Source organism: Carassius auratus, chromosome 45, assembly GCF_003368295.1.
Source record: "Carassius auratus strain Wakin chromosome 45, ASM336829v1, whole genome shotgun sequence".
Lineage (NCBI taxonomy): Eukaryota > Metazoa > Chordata > Actinopteri > Cypriniformes > Cyprinidae > Carassius > Carassius auratus.
In genome coordinates, this window is record NC_039287.1 from 9,779,466 (window position 1) to 9,794,987 (window position 15,522).

General features: G+C 37.9%; 1 pseudogene; it reads right to left on the minus strand.

Annotated features, from left to right (window-relative positions):
* Positions 1 to 269: 269 nt before the first annotated feature.
* On the minus strand, positions 270 to 11,038 carry LOC113063207 (14-3-3 protein beta/alpha-1-like; annotated as a pseudogene).
* Between the last annotated feature and the right edge of the window lie 4,484 nt (positions 11,039 to 15,522).

Below are 15,522 nucleotides of genomic sequence, written 5' to 3' on the forward strand. Positions count from 1 at the left end.
CATCAGCATTTGTTCGGCGTCACAGTCGTGAGAGCGTGTCTAGGTAGAGAGCTCACTTGGTTTTGAGCACAGCCTCGGTCCGGACACTATTTTTAAATTCTTACCTCAAACACCATGCAATTCAGACCAGTGGAGGACAGTAGCCTATACAAGCAGGCGTAAACAGGAAATACATCAATATGTCCATATAATCAGAAATCAAGTCAATTGCATCACGTTATCGGACAAGCCTGAGATAAAACAAAGAAACAAATTTCGAGACAAAACTGTATGGTTTATAAAATGGTCGTTTTAATTCAGATTACATAGCTGTTATGTAGGGCTTGTACATTTTCACAAGGCTTTGGGGGGACTACGTTCAATGATTAGCAAGAACACAAGTGGTCCAAATAACTATTGACATCACTTGACAAATCAAACATCCTCTCAACATGTGCATAAACCTGCAATGAAAAAGTACTAAATCAAACTGTGGAACAAGTATGCAGTATTGGTTCCCATTCCAGTGTATATTAAAAAAATGGGCATGCATGATATATATTTTTTTTCCTTTTTAATTATCACAAGACATTGCAAGGTAACACATTATAGTGAAAACCATAACAAGGCAGGAGTGTTTCGTGTCCTTCATGATGAAGACATGATTTAAATGGTCTATGAAAAGTGCATACTTGGCTGAGCAAAGCTAGCTGACTTGGTAGATCAGACAACAGCCTTCCTGCTCTCAATACTAAAGCACAGGCTCATTTTAAGCCAACACTATGACAGTCAACAAGACATTAATCTCATTCAAGTGTATGTTGATCTCCCTAGAGAGACATATAAATGGAAGGTGATATAGCAGGACAGGAACTAGCCATGCTTGAGGCAAAACGCTTTGCATTTTGTGGCCGACACTTCCAATGTTTCAGCTCACCAGAATATACACACACACACTAGTCGCTTTGTCACAATTAAAAGGACAATTGATTTTTTGTGAGGCTTATACTTTTCTACAGCAGACACTGCACATATAGAAGGCCAAAGGACAAAAACACAAAACTGAGGAGTGGAAATGTTACCTTAACTTAATATTTACTTTCATTACAACCACAAGCCAGGTGGTGGATAACGGAGAAAAAAAAAGCCTGGACTGATTGAATTCCCACAATCACAGCTCATTGGTAATGACCATGGGTTTACATGGCTAGAATAATCATAAGTGAAATAATAAGGAATGAAGAAGTGTAAAAAGTTGTCTTTCAAGGATTAATTTTCTTTAATTTGTGGACAGACATGGGTGTTTAGTTCTCTCCTCCATCTCCTCCTTCACCCTCATCTGCAGCGTTGTCAGAGGTCCATAACTAATAAAAAAATTAATTAAAAAGAAGACAAAAAGTGGTTTATGAATACTGAACATTTATATTTTGAATAATCAATCTAAACGATTTTAATATAACCAAAGCACAATCCACAAGTCTCGGAGAAAATTCTTTTTGTTGTTTTGTAGGTCAGTATGACCTTCTTTGTAACTCACTGTGAGGTTGTCTCTAAGCAGCTGCATGATAAGTGTGCTGTCTTTGTACGAGTCTTCATTCAGTGTATCCAGCTCTGCAATGGCTTCATCAAAGGCCTGCAAGCACAAGGCCACAATAAGTTGAAGTATGTGAAGAACCACAAGTGTCAAGCCCCTGGTATGCGAACCATGTGTCTGATCAAATTCAAAGCTTGAGGAAAAGCTAAAAATCCAGAAGGATGAGGGTAAAATTTCCCTCTATTGACTTCAACTTTAATTATACATTGAAGTGAGTATTTTTCACTACCGCCAGCAACTAAAAGAATGAAAAAATGAGCCCCAACACTATCTGCTCGTTTTGAAAGAGGGAAAAAAAAAACATCTGTAATATCCCTGCTAAATAGCTTATTACAGGTAGTCCCTCCTCAAACTCATATTATTTGTCAAGCTGGAAGCTGAAATGTTGAATAAATAAATTATAGACTAAGTTAAAATGAAAATCATCATTTACTCATCCTCATGTCGTTCCAAACCACTAAGACTTTGGTTTATCTTCAAAACACAAATGAAGATATTTTTATGAAATCTGAGATGTTTCTGTTCCTCATGAAGGTAAAATCACTACATATGATTAACAGATTAATTTTAGCTTATTTGATCTATATATGCATGTAGATTGGGGTGTAAGAAAATATCAATGCATGTGTGTATTGCAATATTTTGTTTGGCGATACTGTATCGGTTCTCAATAATGTTGTCATCTAAAGACCTACTTGTTTGGCCAGAGCGCAGGCCTGTTCGGGAGAGTTGAGGATCTCATAGTAGAAGACAGAGAAGTTGAGAGCCAGTCCCAGACGGATGGGGTGTGTGGGCTGCATCTCCTTCTTACTGATGTCAAAAGCATCCTGGTAGGCGCCTTGAGAGTTGGTTATAGTGTCTGAAGAGACACACACAAACACACACAAAATGTTATGACAAAATTAGTGATTGGTTAAAAAATATATCTACTGTATATATAACTAGTAGCAATGAGTTAGAGGTTTTGTTCTTAAAAATCGAATCCTACTATCCATGCTGACATGTACATCTGTTCGTAATAAACTCAAGAATATGATGTCAGTTTAATGTAGAAGTATGAATAAAATGGTATAAGAACACACACATGATCAATTACAGAATGCCTTGTTGAAATCTCAAAACATCTAAAAGGCATAAAAGGCATATCCCTTAAGGTCGAGATGGTGAAATATCCTCCTGCATTAGATGTTTGGAAATGTAAGGTGAAGCATATTCTGAACTGGTTCTCCATGACTGCTCCTGTTCTGTAGCCTGCCAGAAGGGGAATTAAAGGCCCCAGAAGGACAAGCAGCTGACTCAAGGAGTGTGCAGAAAACGCCCCATAGCAGCAAAATACTCGGCACAGAAGCCAGACTCATTCATCCTGAACTTTAAAAGGATACTCCACCCCAAAATGAAAATGTTGAAAAAACACAGAAGAGCGTAAGCAGCATGCGTTCAGAGGATATTCTCCAAAATAGCGATAGTGTGATGTGGACAGACACAGAATAGACATTGTTGAATAAAGACTTACATAAAAAAAAAAAAAAAAAAAAAAAAAAGTATTCTAATCGCTTCATAATGTTACACTTGAACCACTGATGGCAGATGGACTACTCTGACGATGCTTTTCATACTTTTCTGGACCTTGAAAGTACATTTTTAATACAAATGCTATTGATATTTCAAACAAATTAACAGTAAACATCAGTTTAAAAAATGGTGAAAAAAAAAAAAAAAAGACATGTATTTTAAATCTAAAATGTTTTTGTATAGGGTCCTTTTTCAAACAAAAATAGAGCCCTTTAAAATGTTCTTATTTTTTCTGGTAATTAGATAAAGTCATAAAACATTTACTTTAATTTATTCTAATCCAATAAATTAAATCCTTTTATTTTTTGGCAACTTGCTGCACAAGAGAGGTTAATTGTTCAAAAGAAAATAAATGTGATTATTCCATTAAAAATAAAGATTTATTAATATGCATTAGCAGTAGTAGCATTAAGTCTTAAGACTGCTAAATAGTAATAATCTCTGATGTTTCTAAACGTTAAATTCAACTTTTATTTTGACGGGTTGCCGTGAGGAACTTGCAGCTGCTGTGTATGGGATATGACGATAGTTTTCTCAAATGAAACGGTAAAATGCTAATGAAGTGACTCTCAGAGCAGCGGAATATTCATGTATTCATATCAACAGAGTGAGACAGCAGAAGCTGAAAACACAGATGCAACACTGATGAGGTCTCCCAAATACAGACCAAATTTGTGTAATTCACATCTGAAATGGAACATCTGTGCTTCAATATGAGAAAGCAGCATGCATATACAGCACTTTCCTTTATAGCTGAAAATCAGTTAGATACTTACCCTTCTTGACATCTCCTGAGGCAACCTCAGCAAGATATCTGTAGTAGTCACCCTTCATCTTTAAATAGAAGACTTTGCTCTCAGCATTTGTGGAGTTCTTGATCAAATATTTGTCCAGCAGTCCCTAAGGGCAGGGAGAGAGAGGAAGTATAAGGATAGACCGATAGAGAGAGCTTGTTTATCTGCTTTAAACAAAACAGTTACAACAGAAGCAATTGATTAAGGTGGAAATGGCTGCAGTATAACGGGATTATAAACATGAAAAATATTAACTGAAAAAGCAAGAACAAAGTTTCTCATATTTTATACTAAGAACACAAATTCCTAGTACACTGACTGATATTCAGCATCTACCCCAGTTCACCACATTCTGGGTGTTGGTGTTACAATAGGGCTATTAGACAAACCATGCAAACACAAATAAACACAGCTGAAAAGCACAGAACGGTGCAGACTTCCTGTATGACACCCCAGCCTTTTCAATGCTCAGCCTGTCATTTGAGATCTGTTGTGCCAACTGTGTGCATTTCTCCACTGTGAAATTAAAAACAAAAAAACAAAAAGAAAGGAATTAAGGAGGAAACTAAAAAGAGGAGAAATTGAAAAAAGAAAAATGAAGACAAGAAAATGGCTTTAACATGAAATGAATCTAAAGAGAGTCATGTACTCTGGCCCCACATGACCCAGCGATTGCACAGTCTGAGCAGCAGCCACATCACATGTGCTTCCTAATGCCCGATTTATCAGAACGTCTGAGCACTCCAACACACACCGCTCATGACAACACAGACACGGATGTGTCCGAACATAAAAGCCACTGTCAGCACAGAGGCAATACATCAGCGTTTCCCAATTCCAGCCCATGTTCCAAAGTGAAGTAAACCCCTGCTCAGTGAGTAGGGAGCAATGAACAATGTGTAGGGATCATACCGATCTGAACACTCATTCACCTAGCTCACTTCTAACGAGATGGTCATCTGAATCGGGTGTGTTAACCAAGCGAGACATGCAAAATAAGTGTGCAAGGACTGGAATTAGGAACCGCTGGGCTATATCATGCATCATTAACCAACGAGAAAACTTTAAAAAGTACTACAATACCAGGATGGAAGAACGGGTTGTTTGTCTACCATTCTCGCTTTGTCTGCACAGCATGTGTGAATGCGCTAATGACGTATTCTGTCTGCATGAACAGGGTGCGCAGAGGTATGGAGATACATGTTGACAGGCAGGTAGCAAAGCTATTTAAAACACTTGGACCGAGCTTTTTGCTGAATAAAAGTATAAATGAAAAAATAAAAATAAGAAAATCTTGCTGAATATTTTAAAAATTGCATATGTTGTATGCAGACTACCACATTCAGAATATCATTCAGATTCAAAACAGGAGTTATGCATCAAGAGGAAAGTCCTACAGGGACCCCCCAAAAAAGCTTTATGTAACATTTTGGAGGATTAAAAAAAAATAAAAGGTCCTACACGTCATTTTAGTGCTACTAAATACTAATGAAAGTTGTTTAAACATCAGTGTTCCCTGCCTGCTGTTAACAGCAACCATATTTTAAATGCTAACTGTCAGAAAAGCAAGCATGACATTTAACCCAGCTTTACACATTAATTAGTTTCACAGGTAATCAGCACAGTTCTAATGTCTCGGTGCCATCCAGCTGGACCACCTCATGAAAAGGAACTGAAACAGGATTTGATAATGAGAGCAGAAAATGTATACAGTGATATAGCAATTTAATCTGCACATGACTGTACAAAGTTGACTAACAGCAAACAACAAAAATAAATGGAAACAAGAAGGTAATCGCTTCTGAACCAGAAAATTTGAGCGTTTTAGCAACTTAGCCATAGCCATAAAATTCCCATTAAAACAGACAACGGCTCCTCTGTTTAGAATGTCTTTTTCAAGGCAATTTATTTTACCATATATATATACAGTATTGTTCAAAATAATAGCAGTACAATGTGACTAACCAGAATAATCAAGGTTTTTAGTATATTTTTTATTGCTACGTGGCAAACAAGTTACCAGTAGGTTCAGTAGATTGTCAGAAAACAAACAAGACCCAGCATTCATGATATGCACGCTCTTAAAACTGTGCAATTGGGCAATTAGTTGAAAGGGGTGTGTTCAAAAAAATAGCAGTGTCTACCTTTGACTGTACAAACTCAAAAATATTTTGTACAAACATTTTTTTTTTTCTGGGATTTAGCAATCCTGTGAATCACTAAACTAATATTTAGTTGTATGACCACAGTTTTTTAAAACTGCTTGACATCTGTGTGGCATGGAGTCAACCAACTTGTGGCACCTCTCAGCTGTTATTCCACTCCATGATTCTTTAACAACATTCCACAATTCATTCACATTTCTTGGTTTTGCTTCAGAAACAGCATTTTTGATATCACCCCACAAGTTCTCAATTGGATTAAGGTCTGGAGATTGGGCTGGCCACTCCATAACATTAATTTTGTTGGTTTGGAACCAAGACTTTGCCCGTTTACTAGTGTGTTTTGGGTCATTGTCTTGTTGAAACAACCATTTCAAGGGCATGTCCTCTTCAGCATAGGGCAACATGACCTCTTCAAGTATTTTAACATATGCAAACTGATCCATGATCCCTGGTATGCGATAAATAGGCCCAACACCATAGTAGGAGAAACATGCCCATATCATGATGCTTGAACCTCCATGCTTCACTGTCTTCACTGTGTACTGTGGCTTGAATTGGAGTTTGGGGGTCGTCTCACAAACTGCCTGTGGCCCTTGGACCCAAAAAGAACAATTTTACTCTCATCAGTCCACAAAATGTTCCTCCATTTCTCTTTAGGCCAGTTGATGTGTTCTTTGGCAAATTGTAACCTCTTCTGCATATGTCTTTTTTTTTAACAGAGGAACTTTGCGGGGGATTCTTGAAAATAGATTAGCTTCACACAGACGTCTTCTAACTGTCACAGTACTTACAGGTAACTCCAGACTGTCTTTGATCATCCTGGAGGTGATCATTGGCTGAGCCTTTGCCATTCTGGTTATTCTTCTATCCATTTAAATGGTTGTCTTCCGTTTTCTTCCACGTCTCTCTGGTTTTGCTCTCCATTTTAAGGCATTGGAGATCATTTTAGCTGAACAGCCTATCATTTTTTTGCACCTCTTTATAGGTTTTCCCCTCTCTAATCAACTTTTTAATCAAAGTACGCTGTTCTTCTGAACAATGTCTTGAACGACCCATTTTCCTCAGCTTTCAAATGCATGTTCAACAAGTGTTGGCTTCATCCTTAAATAGGGGCCACCTGATTTACACCTGTTTTCTTCACAAAATTGATGACCTCAGTGATTGAATGCCACACTGCTATTTTTTTGAACACATCCCTTTCAACTAATTCAACTAATTGCCCAATTGCACAGCCTTAAGAGCGTGCATATCATGAATGCTGGGTCTCATTTGTTTTCTGACAATCTACTGAACCTACTGGTAACTTGTTTGCCACGTAGCAATAAAAAAATATACGAAAACCTTGATTATTCTGGTTAGTCACATTGTACTGCTATTATTTTGAACAATACTGTATATATATATATATATCGGAGAATGCTCCGATTGGTCAATTTCATTTCCATTTCTTAATAAAAGCAGTGTTTGTGAGCACAGTGCTGCTTGGGTACAGCGTTACCGGGGAAACCGCTATTTTTACTGGCTCTGGTGGGAAAGAATTAATTAGCATTTTCATTCAGACCAACAGGAAAAGACCAACAAGTGGACGGGGTAATATTCCAATGTTTCATGTTGATGTCAACATGACATGGCTTATGATTAGTTTAAAAAAATGACTCGTTTCAATGATTCGTTGCCCGTTTGTGTTACAGTCCTGAATGTGTGCCTTTTTCTTTTTTTCTTCTTCTCGTTTTTAGTTTGATGTTAACCACAATTACTGTATAATTGTAAGACCCTGCAAATGAGGTTAAAATTTATTTTTACATTCAACTGACAAACGTTTTTTAACTTGTTGCATTGACATTGCATGCTACATGACGCTAATGCCTGTGTATAATTATGCAGTTTTTTTAGAACTTATTGTAGTGAGATTTTTTACATTTTCACAATTCTCATACCCTGCAGCTATGCTGTAGCAGACAAATATAGATGTATGTACGTACATGCAAACTTTTGAATTTGTACTTTCCTTAGCATGCCAACTGTCAAACAGGACTACAGATGAAAATAAGCCACTGGCTAACTCTGGCATGTCATAGGCGGACTGTTGTTAATATGTATTGTCCTGATAAATAAAGTAAAGTAAATTCAGAGTCGACTTTCTTTCGAGAGACAATAACTTGATACAAGGTGCACTTTCAGATTTAAAACTTTGCAGGAGGTTTTCATTCACTTAGAGCTGTGTTACACACTGTATGAAAGGTAATTTTCAAAAATCCATACCAGGGGCACTATGCACTATGCCCACTATGCTTTTTTTCAGCATAAAGAAAATGTAAAAAAAAAAAAAAAAAAAAGAAAAGCTGTCATGATGATGTGCACGTCCATTTCCTGCCCCCAAGCTTTTTTTAGTTTTTTTTTTATTGTTCTGCTCTCACAGTATGTAAGACAACAGACACTGAGGTCTTGTGATCTGGTCACCTGATGTAATTAAATATAACCCATGAAATATTCCATTGGAATCACTCTTGAAATCTCTCGTTTCTCTCTCAAAATCCGTATTAATCTCATAGTCCTATATATCTAAATAGGGAAATGCAACCATTTCAGATTTAGTTTTAAGTCAATTTAAAGTAACAAATACTTTTTTAATGGTTTTAATTCTAGTTTGAGTTTACGATAACTCTCAAATCACCAGATCTATTTCTAAAGAGTTTGGTGACCCTGAAATAGATTTTATTTTTCACCCTCATGTTGTTTAAAATGGACTACATATTAAGGAGATATTCTGCATGAAGACACTTTTCAAACTATCCTCTATATTCCACTGAAGAAAAAAAAAACAACATTCAGAATGACAGGTTGAGTCAGTAATGACAGAATTTTCATTTTAGGGTGAACTGTCCCTTAAAATGATCTGTTAGTCCATACATTTTAAGTTTCTGCAAACTCTGCTAATTCTTTACTGCATCTTTTATAAACACTTGACATGAATAGTCTTGTCTTTGCTGCAGCAGAATTTCAACAAATTTCAAAAGCGTGTCAAACAGATGACTGGGCTACCAGGAGAATCCAATACTGATGACACAGAAACCTCACTGTCACTGCCTGTGGGAGGAGAGAGAAAGATGCTGTACTTTTGCCTGCAATACATATTGATTGTGAGAAACTGAAGGCTTGTTGTTGCTCTCTGCACCACTGCTCGGTGAATTCTCTAATAGTTCCACCATGAGAGCCTCTTACAACAAGAGCACTGTGATGACGTGCCAAGCTATACTCTAGAACACTGTATATGCCACAGCTCTATACAATGCTCATTTAGATATGAATTCAACTATTCCTAATACAAAGAAGTGGTCGGGAACATAACCACGGAGTTCAATGTCTGTCATGTAGTGCCAGTGATGACACTGCTAACAGTGACAGATCCCTGCTGGTGCTCACAACCATCTCTTCATCATCACTAAACCTCAAAGCTTATATATGTATGTGCATATATAATCCTCCATATGTACTACTGATCTACAGAGGTCAGACAGGACTGTCAGTATAGAAACACAATATATTATAGCGGGTATAAACTACAAGGATATAGTCAGTCAGTATTAAGCATGGTTAGAATAAACTGTACTGCACTGAGTATAGCCAAAATATAGGCTCTATAGATTATAGGTGGTAATGGAAAAGTACAGAGCAAAAACTGTATAGATTTGGTATAGTGTAAAAAGTCAGTATTGAGTATACCAGCCATTAGACTACTGCAAGTACATATTACAGCTAGTATATGCTACTATAGTACAGTAGTATAGTATAGTACAGCTAGAACAAAGTTCACAAAAAAAAGAATGATAACTAAAATAATGATTTAGCATCCACAACAACAACAAAATGTTAACTGTAGTGTGCACTTTTAATAAACAAAATGTTTTCTGCTGATTTACATGCTTGAGCATTTTCATTGTTCATCAGCAGTAAAAAATCTGAAAATGATTCTGAAAGTTATTTCAACTATATTGCTCATCTGTGTAACATTAGTTGTGGTGTGTGGACTACCCAAGTGTCATAAAATCTGAGTAATTATCATCACAAAACAACCCAAAAGAAATAAAATAAATAAACACACACACACACACACAACAAAGAAATGTTATAAAATGTAAAAAACTATTTTTAAACAAACAAGTACAAAATGTTAACTTAAAAATGAAACTATATAGAAAACAATTGCACAAAAAAAAGTGACATAATAAAGTGAAAATATAAAATTAAAAAATTAAAAACACTACAGTATATGAATAATAATAAAAATACTGTAAATGGCAAAAGTGTGTAACATGGAAACATGGAATGTCAATATTTACTATAGTTAGCACTTATTCCACATAGAGAGTGTGTGTGTGTGTGTGTGTGTGTGTGTGTATATATATATAAGCAAATATAGAGGAAGTATAGATTACAAGATATATTGAGCCAATACAGAAATCTAGTATCTAGTAGAGTAAGTAGTTAGTACATTGTCATAATAGAGTATGCTGTGTGTATAGTATGTAGGCATTATAGAGTAAAGCCTTACCAACACCTCGTTGCAAATATCGCGTAATTCAACCTCCACCTTCTCCCTGTACTCCTTCACCATCTGAAGCTTCTTGTCGTTCCCCTCGGTCTTCTGTTCAATACTCGAGATAACCCTCCAGGCCGACCTCCGGGCCCGACCACGTTCTTGTAGGCGACGGAGAGCAGGTTCCTCTCCTCGTTGGTGAGCTCGGCTCCCTGCTCCGTCACCTGCTTCATGCACGAGGCCATGTCATCATAGCGCTCCGCCTGCTCGCCAGCTGGCTTTCTGAATCAGCTCCGTCTTATCCATGATTTAATCGCACAATCGGCCGTTTAAACTCCGGAAAATGGCGAGTCCGGCAAAGAAAGGAGGGAGAGAACGATAGTGTGTAAAGAGGGAAAGGAAGGAAACTGGCTAACCGAAAGCAGTGCGGGAGAAGCGATCCAAGAGCACCTGAGGAGAAATAAAACATCAGATATCACTAAAGCAAGCGCCCCACACAAACTGAGGCGAAAATTATGACAGCTTTAATGCATAACATGTTCAGGAAGAACACAGATTTAGGAATATGGTATTTTAGCAAATTTTCCCGGCTTTCAAGTGGTCAAAGAACAAGTGTTGTTATACAATACATATTTTAACGTGCATTTAAATCATGTTAAGCGGTTTAGAGGCTCAATTAGATCACAAAATAAATAGCATGGAGATTTAATATCCAATATAAACTCTTCAATTTCTCATTTTGGGTTACGTTACGTTTCTCACGCTTGTCTAATATATAAACCAGCCAATGGCTAACCTGCTAATAACGGACCACGGAGAGCGATACGATTCCGTGTAGCATGCAGCAAAGCTATCCGCGATTCATGTAGAGAACTTAAACGTTGTTTAAGGTAAATAATGTAAAATAAATAACAAATTATGCATTGGTTTTGAATAAACCGTGGTTCACCTGATAGCGCGTGCAATTGATTTGGTTAGCTCGTGACAGCTAACGACTGCACTCCTATCTGACAGGGATTTTGTGTTTTCCGAAATAGAACCTGACAGAAACATTATCATATTCATTATATAACTGAGTACGTAATTATGTACGACGGGAAAGAAGAAATTCAGAAAATGTCCCACCTTGAAGAACGGTACCGATCAGCTACTCCACGAAAGCTATATCCGCTTTAGGTTGGAGGGAGAAAAGAGTCGCCTTCAGCTCAACCGAACTGAAATATGGGTGTGGCTTTAAGAACACGAGTCCAATCATGTCTCAGATTGCCATGCTTTCCAACGTCTGTCAATCTAAATCGACCAATAATCGATAAGGTATTGATGTAAGGGAGGGGTTAGAGGAGGATCACTCTGCGACCATGAGGTTCAGGTTTACTCCAGTTAGAACAAGTGAGAGGATGTCATTCACGATGGTTAAGCCCCACCCACCCTCACCTTCGTATTTTTGCCTTAAAGGTGTCATATGATGCTGCAAAAAAGAACATTACTTTGTGTATTTGCTGTAATGAAATGTGTTTATGTGGTTTAAGGTTCAAAAAACACATTATTTTCCACATAATGTCCATTATTGTTCCTCCTCTATGCCCGGCCTTCTGAAACGCATCGATTTTTACAAGGCTCATCTATCTGAAAAGCGAGGTGTCCTCTGACTGGCCAGCCATCCAGCGCGTTGTGATTGGCCAAATGCCACAAGTGTGTGAGGGAAATGTTACGCCTCTTAACATATTGTGATTCCTTGTCCAGCAGGAGCAACAAGACATAAACATAGAACCCATTATAAACGTTATGTAAACATGATTTTTAGTCATGTTTTCTTTTGGAAAGCAAAAACAAAGTAGTTTTGCTTTCTAAAACGAAACAATGTCACACACCGCGGCCTTGAGTGAGCAGAAGCCGGAGGCCTGGAGTGAGCCGCAGCCAAGAGTGAGAAGAGGTGGGCGGCTTGAGAATGGCGCGGCAGGTGGATTCTACGAAGGAGCGTACCTTGGTCTTGCAGCAACCACATGTGACGACCCCGGGCTGGATGCCGTTTTGTACACGGTGAAAGCCGATTCAGCGATCCACAGTGCAAAGTTTATGTATTTCCTCAGTGACCAGCATGGATCTGCTCCAGGCATGACGATGCGAATATCGTATTCAATTGGAAGACTAAACAAAGTAGACCTTTATGTAAATGTAAACCTTTAGCTCTAGGTCGGATTCGACTCCGCTCTGACTATGACTGTTTTGCAACATATACTGTAAATACTTCCCATTTTTACAGATCACTGATCACTGGATCTTCCAACCAGATCATATTTCACTGAATAACAGGAACACAAAGTGATAGAGATGCTATAGGCATCTGTTTATATCTTAAAACCATGTTATAGTGCTGTCTTTTTAAATCTTCCACTTTATACTTCCGCTTACTCCACTTTATATTCTTCTATCAAATGTAAAATTATATGGCGACATTACAGTGATGAGAACAGTAATACTCTGAGGCTCCTTCTCAGCACACATCCAGCCTGCTTGGCTTATCTAACACTCACATGGAGCCTGCTGTGGAGAAAGTGTGAGTCTGCATATGATGAGTGCTGGGCATTTATGTCAAGTTTCTGAACTGCTGCTCCCTCTCTGGCCTCAGGGATGTAAAGCATTCATAGGAAGAGGAAGAGAAAGAGGGAGAAGGAAAGTGCTCCCTGATTAGAAAAGCTTAAGATAAGGAAGATGTTTCCAATGAAGTTGCTATATGTGACTAAGTACCCCTTAAAATAAATAAAGAAAATAATATATGATGAATAATGAGTTTTTTTTTTTATATTTATGAAGCAACATTATTAGTGTAAAAATGAACAAACCAATGAACTGAAAAAACAATGTTTTGATGAAAAATCACATAAATATAAAAGCATCCAGAAGAGCACTTTTCTGATTTGAGGGGCACAAGTGATATAGCATAAGTTTTAAACATGAATTATTATTAATATTTTTTACATGTATTTTAATGTAATTTTTTTATTGGATAACCTTCAAATTCTTTACCTGATGCATCAATTTTCTAGAATTTACTAGAAATTTTTAGAATTTTCAGGGTGAACTTTTATTCCTTTTACTATTCTTTCTCTTTGCTATGAAAAATATTTAATCATAACATTATATTTACCTCCAGCAATACCGTAATATTTCTTAACTATTTATTTTGGACAATGTTTGAAACTGTATTGATAGCACTTCTTATGTTATTGCCCCCTTAAGTTAAACCGGCTGTTGTATTTCTTATTTGGAAATCATATCTGCAAATGAATAAATGTAATAATATCAAGTTTTTGTCTTAATTATACATCTAAATATTTCTAACAATATCAGAGTGTAGCTATATAAGATACAATAGGTACGACAGTTTAAAAGGATTATATATTAGATCAGGAACATTTGGCAATGCATAATGATATACGTATCATACAGTTTGGGGTGAACTTTTTTTGTGAGCACAGAGCAAGATAAACCCTTCTAGTGAAATGCATACTGCATCGCTCACACCCTCTCCCATCTCTCCTCCACCTCTTCCCAGCCCGTCTGTTGTCATGTTCGCTCACAGACTGGATCAGTCAGGCTGTCGGCTCACACTTTCTGCTCAGGCGAGCACTGTTACGTAATGGGTTCTTTTTCAGTGAATAAGAAGGAAAAATGTCCCAGGGCGTTGTCTCGTCTCCTGAAAACCTGCCAGGAAACAAAGCTTACTCAGACTTGTTATTATGGCCACATACAGTAGTTTCTATTTACATTTCCTCTCAATCCCTTATCACAGTCCAATGTTACAGCATCCAAAAACAGAAAAACAAGCATCAGAAAAATTGCTCTGGCAGTGACCTGAGCAGAAATGAATTCAGTGGGGTATTTCATAATAATACATGATATTTCTCCAGAGATCAAGGATGAGTTAGCCCTCTGAGACACTGCGACACCAGAAAACTAGATTTCTTGAGTCTGGCAGCCCTGTTAAGAGGCCTCCATCTCTTAGTGCCCCTGAGGAACCCATGCAGCTGGGCAGAACCAGAATTTTCTAAGCTTAGCACAACCGACAGATGAAGGAGAAATGCTGTCTCTATTGTGGAAAGCTAGGTCACTTTAGCTTTGCCTGTCCTGAGTTGTCAGGAGGACAGGGGCCAGGGTGAGAACAGGAACCATACCCTGCTTGGTGACCTCAGGTTTGACAACCCAAGTTACTATCATCCAGGACAACCAACATCACCAAGTATGTGCCTTTGACTCTGGGGCCACTGGGAGTTTTATTGACTATGAGATGGCCAAAAATAACTGCCACTCAGCCAGTTATCCTCCAGAAACCCCTTAACATCATGGCAGTTGAGGGTTCAGGAGTAGTCAGTCAATGCAGTCCACCTCTCCAGCTACAGGTGGGGCAACACCAGGAATGGATACAGTTCTTTCTGATTCATTCTCCTAAGGTTCCTGTAATCATCGCCTTCCCTTGGCTGACTATACTCAACCCACACACTGACTGGTCTTGAGGGATTGTTAGAGCCTGGGTAACTGACTGCCAAGTTTCAGATAATGCCTTCTGCCATTCTTCCAAGCTATTAGAGACATTTCCAGAACCCTCACTAGACATCTCCAGGTGGAGATCTGCATCTATTTCTGAGACCCAATCCTCGGAGTTCATTGTTGTTTCTGAGATAGATTCACTCACAACAAAGTCTCTAGTTTATTGTCCTGAGTTATCCAGAGTTCCCAAGGAGTATGCAGAAGTTTTCAGTAAAGCCCAAGCTGCCAAAATACCATCTCGCAGATGTTATGACTGTGCTATTGAATTGTTTCCTGGTACTTGCCCACCATGTGGAGCTTCTATTCCCTCTCCTGCCCTTAGAGATTAACCAG